The 17,841-nt window shown below is 47.2% G+C and overlaps 1 pseudogene; it reads left to right on the top strand.

Annotated features, from left to right (window-relative positions):
• Positions 1-236: 236 nt before the first annotated feature.
• LOC147737726 (uncharacterized) lies at positions 237-2,799 on the top strand (annotated as a pseudogene).
• Positions 2,800-17,841: the final 15,042 nt, after the last annotated feature.

Genomic DNA, 17,841 nt, shown 5'->3' with positions numbered 1-17,841 from the left:
CCATTCAGTGCTAAAGGTGTATTGAATGGATCTTTCAGGCCATTCCACAGCAACCAGCGAAAACCACAGTTAACTGAAAGTTAAATGAAATGGGGGATCTGCTATATAAAACACAGAGTATATTTACCAAGACTAAAACTGCATCAGAGAACACACACAGAAAAGCCATACAAATGCAATGAATGTCTAAAGCACTTTAGTCAATTATCAGGCCTAAACAAGCATCAGCGAACACACACAGGGGAAAAACCCATATCATTGCAGTGAATGTGGAAGTAGTTTTATGGAATTATCAAAACTCATGAGTCATCAGCGAACACACACTGGGGAAAAACCATTCAAGTGCAATGAATGTGGGAAGAGCTTTATATATTTATCACACCTAAAACGGCATCAGAGAACGCACACAGGGGAAAAACCATATCCTTGCAGTGAATGTCTGAAGAGCTTTAGTCTATTATCAGGCCTAAAACAGCATCAGAGTACACACACAGGAGAAAAACCATATCATTGCAGTGAATGTCTGAAGAGCTTTAGTCTATTATCAGGCCTAAAACGGCATCAGAGAACGCACACAGGGGAAAAACCATATCCTTGCAGTGAATGTCTGAAGAGCTTTAGTCTATTATCAGGACTAAAACAGCATCAGAGTACACACACAGGAGAAAAACCATATCATTGCAGTGAATGTCTGAAGAGCTTTAGTCTATTATCAGGCCTAAAACAGCATCAGAGAACACACACTGGAGAAAAACCATATACTTGCAGTGAATGTCTGAAGAGCTTTAGTAAATTATCACACCTAAAACAGCATCAGAGAACACACACTGGAGAAAAACCATATCATTGCAGTGAATGTCTGAAGAGCTTTAGTCAATTATCACTCCTAAAATGGCATCACAGAACACATACTGGAGAAAAACCATATACTTGCAGTGAATGCGGACATAGTTTTAGTTCCTCTTCAGGATTCAAGTATCATCAACAAACACACACAGGGGAAAAACCATATCATTGCAGTGAATGTCTGAAGAGTTTTTATAAATTATCGCACCTAAAGCAGCATCAGAAAACACACACTGGGGAAAAACCATTCCAGTGCAATGAATGTGGGAAGAGATTTTGTCGATTATCAGACCTAAAACCCCATCAGAGAACACACACAGGGGAAAAACCATATACTTGCAGTGAATGTGGAAGTAGTTTTAGTTCCTCTTCAGGATTGATGTATCATCAACAAACACACACAGGGGAAAAACCATATCATTGCAGTGAATGTCTAAAGAGTTTTTATAAATTATCGCACCTAAAGCAGCATCAGAAAACACACACTGGGGAAAAACCATTCCAGTGCAATGAATGTGGGAAGAGACTTTGTCAATTATCACTCCTAAAACTCCATCAGAGAACACACACAGGGGAAAAACCATATACTTGCAGTGAATGTGGAAGTACTTTTAGTTCCTCTTCAGGATTGATGTATCATCAACAAACACACACAGGGAAAAAACCATATCATTGCAGTGAATGTCTGAAGAGTTTTTATAAATTATCGCACCTAAAGCAGCATCAGAAAACACACACTGGGGAAAAACCATTCCAGTGCAATGAATGTGGGAAGAGATTTAGTCGATTATCACACCTAAAACGCCATCAGAGAACACACACAGGGGAAAAATCATATACTTGCAGTGAATGTGGAAGTAGTTTTAGTTCCTCTTCAGGATTGATGTATCATCAACAAACACACACAGGGAAAAAAACATAAAATTGCAGTGAATGTCTGAAGAGTTTTTATAAATTATCGCACCTAAAGCAGCATCAGAAAACACACACTGGGGAAAAACCATTCCAGTGCAATGAATGTGGGAAGAGATTTAGTCGATTATCACACCTAAAACTCCATCAGAGAACACACACAGGGGAAAAAGCATATCATTGCAGTAAATGTGGACGTAGTTTTAGACACTCATCAACATTAAGGATGCATCAGCGAACACACACTGGAGAAAAACCATACCATTGCAGTGAATGTGGAAGTAGTTTTTGTCGCTCATCAGGCCTACATAGACATCAGCAAGCACACAGGGGAAAAACCATACCATTGCAGTGAATGTGGAAGTAGTTTTTGTCGCTCATCAGGCCTACATAGACATCAGCAAGCACACAGGGGAAAAACCATACCATTGCAGTGAATGTGGAAGTCGTTTTAGAGATTCTTCAACATTAAGGATTCATCAGCGAACACACACTGGAGAAAAACCATACCATTGCAGTGAATGTGGAAGTAGTTTTATTACATCTTCAACATTAAGGATTCATCAGCGAACACACACTGGAGAAAAACCATACCATTGCAGTGAATGTGGGAATAGCTTTTTGTCAATTAACAAGCCTAAAATGGCATCAGCGAGCACACACTGGGGAAAACTGTAGTGCGGCCCCTAGGGTCACGCTATTATTTGCGAAAGTTAGCCTGAGTTAGCAACCATTTTATCTACGTGTCTTTTTATTTTTGCGCACAACACTCTGTATCTTCTTGTGCAAAATACCTTTGTGCCCACATGAGCTCATATTGTTATAGTTTGCTCATTGCGTACAAGGTCGATAAACAAGCCACTGTGTGTTCCACTTCTGGTCAGTCCGCACTACCTAGACATAACATTAGGCACTTCTTGGCACGATTGAGAAATGCTTGCATTTTACTAACACGCAGCAGCTTTCTCGAGACAGACGGAAGAGTAGAGCCTTGCTGAACCTACGATGTAACCTTACTCCTACGTTCTAAGATGAGGGGTTCCCCAGAATTGGCCCAGAGATCTTCTTTTATCTATTAAACATATTCCTACCGGGAGAGGGTGGTCTAGGCGCTATGGCCGTAATATCCACTGGTCATTCAGAATAATCTCTCCCTTCTTATTTTCTGGTATTGTAACTTTGATCATTGTTTTTATCTTATGTATTATTCTTCTGGTGCTAGCTCATTGACTGCATTATAGAACTACGCACAGCGTTTGTTAGTTGAAAAATAAACACTTTAAACTTTACATAGACTCTGCATTGTTTGGTGTGGACAAGCACAGGCAAGTGAGCAAAAGGGTGTGCATTGCTACGACGACTCTGAGAGGTCGGGAGTTCCGTGTTCTGGGTTTGTCTTAGCATTAGGTATCTTCGGATGGTCTGGGGAGCTAATGAGACACTATAGCTAGTCGGTCGAGGGATTGTGAGTTCTTAGGTGTAAGTGCATTACAACAAATCTTGCACTAACGGCCCATTTTCTTCTGCATAGTTCTGTACATCGGCGAAGACACACAGGAGAAAAGCCATATCATGGCAGTGAACTAAGCAAAAAGCTTTTGTCAATCTTCAAACCCCCCCAAAAAAGCGAGCATCCCGGCATCAACTTAAGTGTCTATTCTGTGCTATTGTTGATTTCCCTACAGCTAGGAAAAACAGGAAATATCAGGAACCCATTGGGAGACTAGCACAACGTGGACTAAAAGTAAAGAAACATTCTTGGTTTTTATTCTGTGAGAGTTTTAAAGAAAGAAATCCAAGCACATTACAAAACCTCGCATTTCATTAGCGACAAAAAAGTTAAAATCTTAAAGAAACTTGGCCCTACGCCTGGCTAGGACAAACCCAGGCAACACAAGCTTATTTTAGAACTAGCAAGCACAAAAAACCTTCAAATCATCTATATACAGGGGCAAACAAATGGCGTCTGATCAGTTCTGGCTGAAGCTGGATCACGCAAGCAAGAACTCCAACACAAAGTTATTCTGGTCTCTAGTTAACATGGGTCCTTTATGTAGAAGCGGGCATGGTAGCGCAAATATAACCTCAGAAGAATAGATTCCGTTTTTATCTAAACATTTCTGCGACAACTCAAACAGGGGCGGTCAATCTAGCCCCCCCATCAACTAATTTAGAGTTATTACCTTTTGAAGCCAAACGCATTGGTAAGCCGAGCTTAACAACTTAGCTAATCATGTCCTGGAAGCAAAAACATTTGACAGAAAGGAGCAAAGTGAAGACCCACTGATGGAGACCTTGATAACACCAGAAGTGTTGAGAAACATCATTGCCCGTACAATCAGGAAAGCAAGGTCAGAAGGAGCTCCTGGGCCTAACGGTCTTCCTCAAGCCCTGTTTAAATCAGACGTAGTTTTGTGGTCAGACCTCTTGGCCCCTCTGTTTTCATACTTGAGGCTAAACCACAACAGCCTGGAGTCCTGGAATCACAATCTATAAAAGTGGAAAGAGAAATGACCCTAAGAACATCTGAATGATAGCTCTCCTTGACATCAAATCTAAATGCTATGCCAGTGTTTTGCTGGAAGAGCTGTCGGCCTGGGCTGAATCAACAAAGCGCCTTTCCTCCAACCAGACCGGCTTTGTGGAGAACTCCGGAACAACTAGTAACCTACTTGCATTATCTGTTTTGATGGAGAAAGCGGGAGTCCAAGGTGTCCTACTTCACTGCTGCTTTATGTACTTCAAAGCATCTTTTGACCGGGTGCAGCAGGGCTGTCTGTGGCTAAAAGTTAGAGAACTGGGGCATACCTCCGGCCTTCTTAAAAGCCATAATTTAACTTCATTCGAAAACCTGGATTAGAATAAAGTTGGGAGGTGGGTGCCATGTCTCAAGGAAGATTTCGACCAATAGCGGTGTCAAACAAGGCTGCGTGTTGGTTCCATTCCTTTTTAACTTGTTTATTTCAGACTTATCTCCTTTACTTGCCAATGTCAATTCTCATCCCCCTCAAATAGATGGACCCTGTAATATGCTGTCGACCTTGTGTTACTGAGCCATACAAAAGTAGGACTACAGAGGTTACTTGATCAGCTGCACCCCTACACAACAATAAACTCCCTTGAACTGAATTCGTCAAAAACAAAAATAAATTATTTTGGGAAGCAGAAGCAGCAGAGAGGTGGGTGGTTCTTTAATAATAAAAACATTGAAACAGTATCTCATTACAAATATTTAGGATTTTTTTTGACACCAGAGGCTCCTTTGTAAAGCAGAAAGAGGCAGTAAGGGCAAAAGCCTGGTCACGCGAGGTTGCCTCAGCAAAACCTTCGAAACAACTACTTGGCCCAAGCCTTACCCCATTGCTAAAGGTGATGAAGGCAGAGATAACCAACTCCCTATCATATGGGCATGAGATCATGATGGGCGCATTAATTACCGCTCTAAACAAATTAACCACCAACATTTTTAAACGAGCATAGCGCCAAGATCCTCGTCGCCAGCCCAAATCAGACTTGAACTTGGACTATTAGACCATCATGGTGTTGAGGCCGGCGCGCTTATCAAGCTTTGCAATAGACTGATCAATTCCCGGGAAGGCAGCTTGGAGGTTAGACTTTGGAATTAAATATTGACCAGCCAATCTAGCCAAAAACATCAACATCATCTCAACCATTCCTTGCAGCTACTCGGCGTCAAGGAATACTGGGGAACAAATCCATCACAGCGGGCGTTAAAGACTGTTATTAAGAGGAGTGTCCAGCTATGGTCCTTTCATTCAGACAGGGCAAATCTGTCCAGTAGGAAACATGCCTGGGCGGTTATTTCTGACTTCAAACCAGGGGTTGAATCATCTTATTTATCATGCACGTTTGCACTTTTTTGGAAGTTAAAATGTATTGTCCTGAGATTGGGAGAATGGCCTTTTTTAGAGCATTTACTTAAATGGCGGCGCCCAAATGTCAGTACTGAATGTAGAAAATGCGGTTACCACTCTGAAGCAATGGAGCACATAGCCTGCATGTGTCCCACATTTCTCAATGACAGAAGGAACTTACTGCGTGGTGAATGGAACAAACTCGGAGCTCGTACATGTCGCCAGGCGATAATAACCGACATGAGCTCTGAAAACACAAAGCTGAACATTCGGTTCACCAAATTTCCCACCAGAGCGGCCAAATCACTGGGCAAATAAGCGGTCACAAACCTCCCTTTTGCTGGCCGCACCATTACGCAGCCCCACGATGACTTCATTAACATTTGATCACCCAGTATAGTTTATTTTTACCTCATACTAATTGTTCTTACTTACTTACGGCATGAAAATGTATGTCTAAGCCTCCCTCCCCAGCTTTTTAAAGTAATGCTATGATTGTCTTGTTAACCAAGGCTTTTAACTTTTTAGGCAATCAGTCATGAGCCGGACATTTTAACTGCACCTCACTTTTTAGCAAGATTAACACATCTTGTTAGCACTAATTGTGTCTTTTAAAAACAAATTCCTTGTATACATGTATTACTCGATTTTAAAATTGTTGTGGGTTTAGTAATCACACAATAAAACTGAATTTGAATTTGATCATTTCCATCATTCAATTAAATCAGAGGAGACAGAGAAGTTGGTTTTGATCTCTGCAGACGGGTTACTCCATCACAATGGTGACAGATATTCCATCCCTCGAAATATGAATTCCGTTATATCCAGTGGGATTAATATTTCGGCGTATAGGATATTTGTCACCTTTGTGATAGAGTAACCCGTCCGCCGAGATCTAAATTAGGCCCTTGGTTATTAACAGGTTTCTGAGAACTTGACGGTCAAGTAAAAATTGATCTTAAACAGCAACGAATTCTAGAACTTAAAAAATAGAATACAGAACTCTACTTTACAGTTCTGGACCCTTGGCTTGGAAAATAAATCTATATTTAGAACAGAAGGAACGTTGATAAGATTCATTCTTGACAGAAATAATATTCAGGCTTTGTTTTTACAAGCAAAAAGAATCCCTCCTTTTATATAAACCCCGCTGGTGAATGGTGCCCTCTGAGCAAATAGAGCTCCTGCTGTGTGAAAGACCGGCCGAGTATTTCACTTCAGAAGAGTGCAGGATCAATAATGAAGGTCGTGGAATCCGTCGGGTCTGCCACTGGCGTAAATTCGACCCTGTGAATCAGCGCAATCGCCTTCGACCTTGCCGGCCGGGAGGGGAGCGAGGATCTGGCCATGACATCGCACAGCTTCTCCCACTGCCGGCCCCGCGTATCGGGCGCAAGCCCGTCAGCCCTGGAGGGCACTCGGTGAGAGGTGGCCCCGCTTGCAGCTGTTTCCGCTTTAAGCTTTCCGAGGACGGAGGTCCATACCGGCCTCCGTGAACTGCGAGCAATTTAATGAGACCAGCGGCGCTCGGATCAACCCGTCCGGTGTGCCTGCGCTGTGCGGTGGCCTGAAGTGCTTTTCCATTGGCTGCCCTCATGAGCCACAATTAGAGGCACCCATTGGTGGTTACGCCCGCTGCACCTCCACAAGGCGATGGAACCCATTGTCTGGATTATACCTCTGTGGACGCTTTCCTCTGCGTGCTCAACTGGCAACCAACTGATCTCCGTGGTGGCAGATTCAGCCTCCCCACAAACGATTTGGCATCCCTCTTCACGCCACTCCATTCAGCGCCTGATCAGGGCTCAGTGACTCCTGTAGGGGTTGGGAGGCCCTGTGACTGTGTAGTAGGTGACTGGGAGCCAGCCGCTGGCAGTTTGATTTACAAGGGGCTGATAACGACCAAAAGTGAGCACAGATTACTACAGCGGCAATATTTGACTCCTGCCCCGAGGGTCATGACTCCCCCTGCCTTGCTTTGGTCCTCCAGCAAGGGTCCCTATGCTGCTGAATTGACCTCTGTCTGCAGTCTCACAGATCCTAATCAGGCTGTTCCCCTGGTCCGGTAGTCTCCCGCCGGAGGCAGAGAGCGGGATGCAATGGCCACTGCGAGGGGCTCCAGGCTATCCTCATTGCAAAAACTGTCCAAATTTGCCCATTCCACGTCAGATAAAGCAGAGGGGAAGCAGGCTTGCACAGAAGTGATGCAGTAAACTGAACACCGGACTCTGACATTGCTGGACATCATGGAGGCTATCCGGGGAGTCCGCACAGCACTGAAACATAAGATTGACACTGTTTCGATCGACGTCAACCTCATACGCACCGATCTGAGAAACATGGGGGAGTGAGTCAAGGCAAACAAAGACTCTGTCGCAACACTTAAACACTCCACGACGCAGCTGGAGATGACAGTCAAGCAACTGCGGACGCAGACGTCGGACCTTGAGGCTCAGTTAGAAGATTATAAAGGGTGCGCGAGAAGAAACAACATGCGCATCCTGGGAGTTCCCGGATGGGCAGAGGGACAGGCCACAGAACTATTTGTTGAATACCTGATTCAAAACCATCTGCAGCTTTGCTCCCTCTCCAATTACTTCTCTGTCTAGTGCACCCACAGGGTGCCTGGAGGCCCTCAGAAGCAGGGTCCTCCGCCGCTTCCCATCCTGGCACGGCTCTTCAACTTTCGTGACCGGGATATTATCCTTCAAGCTTCAAGACTTGGACCGCCTCTCAAATTTGAGAACTAAAGCATAACCTTCTTTCCAGACTTTACCTATAAGGTGCAACAGAAATGCCACTCCTTCCTAGAAGTGAAATGGGCACTCAGTGGCCACAATTTGAAGTATGCCATGCTTTTTGCCAGCAAAACTAAGTGTGCAATCTGACGATAAGTCGTTGTTTTTCCTGTCCCCGGAGGATGCCTGGGATTTGCTGGAGAGGTGGCATTCCTCTGAGGAATGGGGTCGCCCATCCCCGGATCGACCTCATAGATCCGACCGCCATCTGGAAAAGGTTGACTGAGAGAACCGGATAAAGGTGTTATTGGATGTTGCCACAAACTGGGGTTCTGCCCCGATGTTAATGTTTAGGTGATCCATCGACAATAGGGTGGCCCTGGACACGGTTCCTGGTTCAGTGGGAGGGAGGTGTTACTTGCTTCCAAACGTTGTCTGACTATCATCTTGTGCACCGCACTGAGCGCCTTAGGGTTCTGTTAAGGGTTTCTTTGGGACTCAATTTTGGAGAAGGGGGTGGAGAGATATTCCGCTCAGGGCGGTCGGAGCTACATAAATCAAGCTTGGGGCTACGAGGCCCTTTGGGATTCATCATGGGCAAATATAACTGTTCTTTAGGGGGAGACGGTCGTACTCTGGGGTAGTTTGGTTGAGTAGCGTTCCCCTCTACATGGTTCTAGTTATGGGTACACAAGCGCTCTGCAAATTGGGGTGGTGGGCAGTTCTGAGTCCACGTTGCAGGGAGGCAGGTGGGGGGCATTCCAGGGTGTTTTCCAGGGTATTTGTTTAATCTTTTATTGTGTTTTTTGAGCAGCTTGTCTTCCAAGGTCACATGCACACTCGACTGGGTTACTGGCACACATGTTGTCTTACACTATGCATTTCTGCTATGTTTCCGGTGCACTTCCGCTTACGTTGCTACCTTTGTGGTCCTCTTGTCACCCCAGGTGGCTCTGACGAATTCCTCACAGGCAACACTGGGATCTGCCTATTCTCCTGTTATGCTGTGGGGATATGTCTTGTTATGCCTGTTACACTTGTGTCCCTCTGGGAGGGTGGGCTCAAGATCTCCAAGCCAATTGAGTGACGACCCCACCACTTATACAGCGATGGGTTGACTCAAAATAATCTCCTGGAATGTGAATGGGTTGGGTGACCGAATTAAGAGGGGGATAGTATTACAATACCTTAAGCGCCACGCCTCGACTTTGTGCTGCTCCAGGAGACGCACATTTCTGGTACTACCTACTGTGCACTTAACAGATGGGGTTATACACTGCTTGACCATGCAGGTTATACGTGGGGGTCCAGAGAGGTGGGTATCCTGGTACGCACCTCCCTCCCTTTTCAAATCAAAAACATTACGCGCGACCCCTCTGGCCGCTTTGCCACGGTATCCAGATGGTGGGAGGGTCGATCTCTCAATGTTACCTCACTGTACATACCTCCCAGGCTACGCTCCTCCACCCTGATGGACTTAGGCCCTCACATGCTGAATTTACCTGAGGGGGACAACTTGCTGGGGGGAGACTGTAACGCTGCCCTGGAGGGTGAACTGGATCGTTTACCACCCGACGCAGTGAACCACAGGGGAAACTCCTGGCAGACTTCCTAGCAGGATTGGTGGATGCGTGGCGAACACACCACCCAACAAACAATATACTTTCCATTCTGAGGTCCATGGTAATATGTCCCATATTGACTACCTTTTCTGCCAAGCTACTCAACTCTCCATGTTTGGTAAAATCTACTTTTTGCCCAGGAGTATCTCCGACCATTCCCCTATCCTGGCCCACTACGGTGGTGTACCTTCTCGCTCTTGCCGCAAAATGGTTCTTAACCCATGGTATCTCAAGGTTCCGGAGATACGGGACACATTGGTAACGACCACTACTGATTATTTCGCAGAAAATGAGGGATCCATTGAATCAGATGTGACACTTTGGAGGCATATAAGACGGTGATTGGAGGCTGCGGGGTGGCGGCAGTGACGGGTCACAGGAAAGAGAAGCGTAAGCAGTTGGTAGATATAGAACTTGAGGTGGCCTGTCTCGAACGTGACTTAGTCGTATCCGCTTCTCGTGACGCCTCCCACAAACTTGCGGTGAAACAAAAACAATACAGTGATATAGCTAAAGAGGCGGCCCAAGTGCACTATTTATCTATCTATCGCCCTCACTCTGTCTATCGCCCTCACTCTATCTATCTATCTTTCACCCTCACTCTATCTATCTATCGCCCTCACTCTATCTATCGCACTCACTCTATCTATCGCCCCTCACTCTATCAATCTATCCCCCTCACTCTATTGCCCTCACTCTAGCTATCTATCTATTGCCCTCCTTCTAGCTATCGCACTCACTCTATCTATCGCATCACCACAGTATCACTCAGGGGCACCACAACATCACTAGCCTGGGAAGGCCATGGGTCCTAGTGGCCTCCCAAATGAGCTCTACAAAGCCGTCTCTTCGGTGCTAGCCCCTTTTCTCATACGGATGTATGATGAGTGTGTGGACCGTGCATTCCTGCCTGAAACTCAGAGAGTAGCTAACATTGCAGTCATACACAAAAAAGGGAACCCCTGGACCAAATCATGTCAATGTTCAAATTAGTCCTGACCCTGCTCCTCATGGGAACAGTCCATCTCAAACTGCCAAGCCAGGTCTTCCTTGGACTAGAAACAAACATCCTCGGACCAGTTTTGGGGTATCACCAACCATCAGCCTGGCTAGCTTGAAACAGTGCCACAGTGAGCCCGGGACCCATGTCTGGGCATACCCGTCAGACTTAGGGCGAGAAAGCAAAAGACACAAAAATGATGGACGGAATGAGGAACAAATAAAACATTGACCCCCAGGCAAGAGATCTGGATTCAATCGTAAGTACTTTTGCTCACCATGCCACCCCAATTTATAGCCAGCCATATGCAAATCAGTCTTAACCCTGCTTTTCATGGAAACAATCCAGCCCTAGCTGCCAAGGCAGGTCCTCCCTGGACTAGAAACAAGCATCCTAGGATCAGTTTTGAGGTATCACTCCTCATCAGCCAGGCTAGCTTGAATACCGTGGCACAGTGAGCCTGAGACCAATATCTGTCCTGAGCGCAAACGTTCAAATGTTTGTCTTCATGTTTTATTCCTTTTTAATTTAGAACATTCTACCCTCAGTGGGTGGAATATTCTAATAGCCTTATAGCGTTTCTGCCTCAGGGTATACCGGTTGTTAAAGACCCTGAACCTGAGTTTTAGGCCCGAGCCACAGGCCCTCGGCAGCGGGCTATTAAGCTATAGTAAGGCCTGCCTGACTAGAACAGTATGTTGGGCAAACATGCATTTGATTGCATTTTTAAAACAGAACTTAACTGCTATGCTTAAATAAGTCTAGACATATTTAAACATTGCCAATTGAATAGAATAATTGCGAAAAATTCTAAGGGGGGCCCTATGATTGCTGGGAGGAAGGGGGGTGTGGTAATAAAAGGTTTTAAGACCACTGGTCTAGGGTGTTCCTCATCGGAGAGGTGTGAAGGGCCTGATGAAACACTGTTGGTTGGTCAAATCTTAAAGGAGACGGCACAGAGACCCATGCCCGATGGATTTAAATGTCAAACCAGTTCATCACCACTTAATCATCCTCACTGATCGCAATAAGTGACTGGATTAGGCCCCGCCTACCATGTCCTGATGCGCTGCCAGCTAGGTATATCCAGCACAGGTTTGTAAATCAAAGTTTGTGATGTAAAACAATGTAGTAATGGAAACATGTATGCTTTACAAAGGGACGGTGATGGCGATGCCAAGCCTTGATCAACACTGTTGGTACTGCTAGCAAGAGAGTGTACGTTTATGTGCTAACAGTGCAGCTCCATGGAAAAGGTCAGCCATCCCGTGACTCTCTCCCTGTCAAACCTAACCTATTCCAAACTCTCTCCAGCAAGACCTGCATACGGCTGGCGAGTGAACACTAAGCACTCTCTCACAAACCCAACCTATTTTACACTCTCTCCAGCAGGATCTGTAGATGGCTAGTGAGTGAAGACTAAGCACTCTCTCACAAACGCAACCTATTCAAGACTCTCTCCAGGAGAACCTGCAGACGGCTGGCGAGTGAACACTAAGCACTCTCTCACTAACCCAATCTATTCTAAACTCTCTCCAGCAGGACCTGCAGACGGCTGGCGAGTGAACACTAAGCACTCTCTCACTAACCCAATCTATTCTAAACTCTCTCCAGCAGGACCTGCAGATGGCTGGCGAGTGAACACTAAGCACTCTCACAAACCCGATCTATTCTAGACTCTCTCCAGTAGAACCTGCAGACGGCTGGCGAGTGAACACGAAGTACTCGCTCACAATACAACGTATTCTAGACTCTCTCCAGCAGGACCTGCAGACGGCTGGCGAGTGAACACTAAGCACTCTCTCACTAACCCAATCTATTCTAAACTCTCTCCAGCAGGACCTGCAGACAGCTGGTGAGTGAACACTAAGCACTCTCTCACAAACCCAACCTATTCTAAGCTCTCTCCAGAAGGACCTGCAGACGGCTGGCGAGTGAACACTAAGCACTCTCTCACTAACCCAATCTATTCTAAACTCTCTCCAGCAGGACCTGCAGACGGCTGGTGGGTGAACATTAAGCACTCTCACACAAACCCAACCTATTCTAGACTCTCTCCAGCAGGACCTGCATACAGCTGGCGAGTGAACACTAAGCACTCTCACACAAACCCAACCTATTCTGAACTCTCTCCAGCAGGACCCGCAGACGGCTGGCGAGTGAACATTAAGCACTCTCTCACAAACCCAACCTATTCTGAACTCTCTCCAGCAGGACCTGCAGACGGCTGGTGAGTGAACACTACGCACTCTCTCATGAACCCAACCTATTCTAGACTCTCTCCAGCAGGACCTGCATACAGCTGGTGAGTGAACACTAAGCACTCTCTCACGAACCCAACCTATTCTGAACTCTCTCCAGCAGGACCCGCAGACGGCTGGCGAGTGAACATTAAGCACTCTCTCACAAACCCAACCTATTCTAGATTCTCTCCAGCAGGACCTGCAGATGCCTGGTGAGTGAACACTAAGCACTCTCTCACAAACCCAACCTATTCTAGACTCTCTCCAGCAGGACCTGCAGACGGCTGGCGAGTGAACACTAAGCACTCGCTCACAAACCCAACCTATTCTAGACTCTCTCCAGCAGGACCTGCAGACGGCTGGCGAGTGAACACTATGCACTCTCTCACAAACCCAACCTATTCTAGACTCTCTCCAGCAGGACCTGCATACAGCTGGTGAGTGAACACTAAGCACTCTCTCACGAACCCAACCTATTCTGAACTCTCTCCAGCAGGACCCGCAGACGGCTGGCGAGTGAACATTAAGCACTCTCTCACAAACCCAACCTATTCTAGACTCTCTCCAGCAGGACCTGCAGACGGCTGGTGAGTGAACACTAAGCACTGTCTCACGGACCCAACCTCTTCTAGACTCTCAAGCAGGACCTGCAGACGGCTGGCGAGTGAACACTAAGCACTCTCTCACAAACTCCACCTATTCTAGAATCTCTCCAGCAGAACCTGCATACAGCTGGCGAGTGAACACTAAGCACTCTATCACAAACCCAACCTATTCTAGACTCTCTCCAGCAGGAGCTGCAGACGGCTGGCGAGTGAACACTAAGCACGCTCTCACAAACCCAACCTATTCTAGACTCTCTCCAGCAGGACCTGCAGACGGCTGGTGAGTGAACACTAAGCACTGTCTCACGGACCCAACCTCTTCTAGACTCTCAAGCAGGACCTGCAGACAACTGGCGAGTGAACACTAAGCACTCTCTCACAAACTCAACCTATTCTAGAATCTCTCCAGCAGAACCTGCATACAGCTGGCGAGTGAACACTAAGCACTCTATCACAAACCCAACCTATTCTAGACTCTCTCCAGCAGGACCTGCAGACGGCTGGCGAGTGAACATTAAGCACTCTCACAAACCCAACCTATTCTAGACTCTACAGCAGGACCTGCAGACGGCTGGTGAGTGAACACTAAGCACTCTCTCACAAACCCCACCTATTCTAGACTCTACAGCAGGACCTGCAGACGGCTGGCGAGTGAACACTAAGCACTCTCACAAACCCAACCTATTCTAGACTCTCCAGCAGGCCCTGCAGTCGGCTGTCGAAAGAACACTAAGCACTCTCTCACTAACCCAACCTATTCTAGATTCTCTCCAGCAGGACCTGCGGACGGCTGGCGAGTGAACACTAAGCACTGTCTCACGGACCCAACCTCTTCTAGACTCTCAAGCAGGACCTGCAGACGGCTGGCGAGTGAACACTAAGCACTCTCTCACAAACTCAACCTATTCTAGACTCTCAAGCAGGACCTGCAGACGGCTGGTGAGTGAACACTGAGCACTCTATCACAAACCCAACCTATTCTAGACTCTCTCCAGCAGGAGCTGCAGACGGCTGGCGAGTGAACACTAAGCACTCTATCACAAACCCAACCTATTCTAGACTCTCTCCAGCAGGAGCTGCAGACGGCTGGCGAGTGAACACTAAGCACTCTCTCACTAACCCAACCTATTCTAAACTCTATTCAGCAGGATCTGCAGACGGCTGGTGAGTGAACACTAAGCACTCTCTCACAAACCCAACCTATTCTAGACTCTCTGCAGCAGGACCTGCAGACGGCTGGCGAGTGAACACTAAGCACTCTCTCACAAACCCAACCTATTCTAGACTCTCTCCAGCAGGAGCTGCAGACGGCTGGCGAGTGAACACTAAGCACTCACTCACAAACCCAACCTATTCTAGACTCTCTCCAGCAGGACCTGCAGACGGCTGGCGAGTGAATACTAAGCACTCTCTCACAAACCCAACCTATTCTAGACTCTCTCCAGCAGGACCTGCAGACGGCTGGTGAGTGAACCCTAAGCACTCTCTCACAAACCCAACCTATTCTGAACTCTCTCCAGCAGGACCTGCAGACGGCTGGCGAGTGAACATTAAGCACTCTCACAAACCCAACCTATTCTAGACTCTACAGCAGGACCTGCAGACGGCTGGCGAGTGAACACTAAGCACTCTCACAAACCCAACCTATTCTAGACTCTCAAGCAGGACCTGCAGACGGCTGGCGAGTGAACACTAAGCACTCTCTCACAAACCCACCTATTCTAGACTCTCTCCAGCAGGATCTGCATACGGCTGGTGAGTGAACACTTACCACTCTCTCACAAACTCAACCTATTCTAGAATCTCTCCAGCAGGACCTGCATACAGCTGGCAAATGAACACTAAGCACTCTATCACAAACCTAACCTATTCTAGACTCTCTCCAGCAGGAGCTGCAGACGGCTGGCGAGTGAACACTAAGCACTCTCTCACAAACCCAACCTATTCTGAACTCTCTCCAGCAGGACCTGCAGACGGCTGGCGAGTGAACATTAAGCACTCTCACAAACCCAACCTATTCTAGACTCTACAGCAGGACCTGCAGACGGCTGGTGAGTGAACACTAAGCACTCTCTCACAAACCCAACCTATTCTAGACTCTACAGCAGGACCTGCAGACGGCTGGCGAGTGAACACTAAGCACTCTCACAAACCCAACCTATTCTAGACTCTCCAGCAGGCCCTGCAGTCGGCTGTCGAAAGAACACTAAGCACTCTCTCACTAACCCAACCTATTCTAGATTCTCTCCAGCAGGACCTGCGGACGGCTGGCGAGTGAACACTAAGCACTCTCTCACGAACCCAACCTATTCTGAACTCTCTCCAGGAGGACCCGCAGACGGCTGGCGAGTGAACATTAAGCACTCTCACAAACCCAACCTATTCTAGACTCTCTCCAGCAGGACCTGCATACAGCTGGCGATTGAACACTAAGCACTCTCACACAAACCCAATCTATTCTAGACTCTCTCCAGCAGGAGCTGCAGACGGCTGGCTAGTGAACACTAAGCACTCAATCACAAACCCATCCTATTCTAGATTCTCTCCAGCAGGACCAGCAGATGGCTGGCGAGTGAACACTAAGCACTCTCTCCCAAACCCAACCTATTCTAGACTCCCTCCAGCAGGACCTGCAGACGGCTGTCGAGTGAACACTAAGCACTCTCTCCCAAACCCAATCTATTCTAAACTCTCTCCAGTAGTACCTGCAGACGTTTGGCGAGTGAACACTAAGCACTCTAACAAACCCAATCTATTCTAAACTCTCTCAAGCAGGACACTTAGATGGCTGGCAAGTGAATACTAAGCACTCGTTCACAAACCCAACCTATTCTAGACTCTCTCCAGCAGGACCTGCGGACGGCTGGCGAGTGAACACTAAGCACTCTCTCACAAACCCAACCTATTCTAGACTCTCTCCAGCAGGACCTGCGGACGGCTGGCGAGTGAACACTAAGCACTCTCACAAACCCAACCTATTCTTAACACTCTCCAGCAGGACCTGCAGACAGCTGGCGAGTGAACACTAAGCACTCGCTCACAAACCCAACCTATTCTAGACTCTCTCCAGCAGGACCTGCAGACGGCTGGCGAGTGAACACTAAGCACTCTCTCACAAACCCAACCTTTTCTGAACTCTCTCCAGCAGGACCTGCAGACGGCTGGCGAGTGAACACTAAGCACTCGCTCACAAACCCAACCTATTCTAGACTCTTTCCAGCAGGCCCCGCAGACGGCTGGTGAGTGAACACTAAGCACTCTCTCACAAACCCAACCTATTCTGAACTCTCTCCAGCAGGACATGCAGACGGCTGGCGAGTGAACACTAAGCACTCTCACAAACCCAACCTATTCTTAACTCTCTCCAGCAGGACCTGCGGATGGCTGGCGAGTGAACACTAAGCACTCTCTCCCAAACCCAACCTATTCTAGACTCTCTCCAGCAGGACCTGCAGAAGCCTGGCGAGTGAACACTAAGCACTCAATCACAAACCCAACCTATTCTTAACTCTCTCCAGCAAGACCTGCAGACGGCTGGCGAGTGAACACTAAGCACTCTCTCACGAACCCAACCTATTCTGAACTCTCTCCAGCAGGACATGCAGACGGTAGGCAGGTGAACACTAAGCACTCTCACAAACCCAACCTATTCTTAACTCTCTCCAGCAGGACCTGCGGATGGCTGGCGAGTGAACACTAAGCACTCTCTCACAAACCCAACCAATTCTGAACTCACTCCAGCAGGACAGGCAGATGGCTGGCGAGTGAACACTAAGCACTCTCTCACAAACCCAACCTATTCTAGACTCTCTCCAGCAGGACCTGCAGTCGGCTGGCGAGTGAACACTAAGCACTCTCTCACAAACCCAACCTATTCTAGACTCTCTCCAGCAGGACCTGCAGACGGCTGGTGAGTGAACACTAAGCACTCTCACAAACCGAACCAATTCTTAACTCTCTCCAGCAGGACCTGCAGACGGCTGGCGAGTGAACACTAAGC

The sequence above is a fragment of the Lissotriton vulgaris genome, chromosome 1_1, assembly GCF_964263255.1.
Source record: "Lissotriton vulgaris chromosome 1_1, aLisVul1.2, whole genome shotgun sequence".
Taxonomy (NCBI): Eukaryota; Metazoa; Chordata; class Amphibia; order Caudata; family Salamandridae; genus Lissotriton; species Lissotriton vulgaris.
Note: the sequence above shows the minus strand (reverse complement) of the source record. Positions and strands in the feature narration are given on the sequence as shown.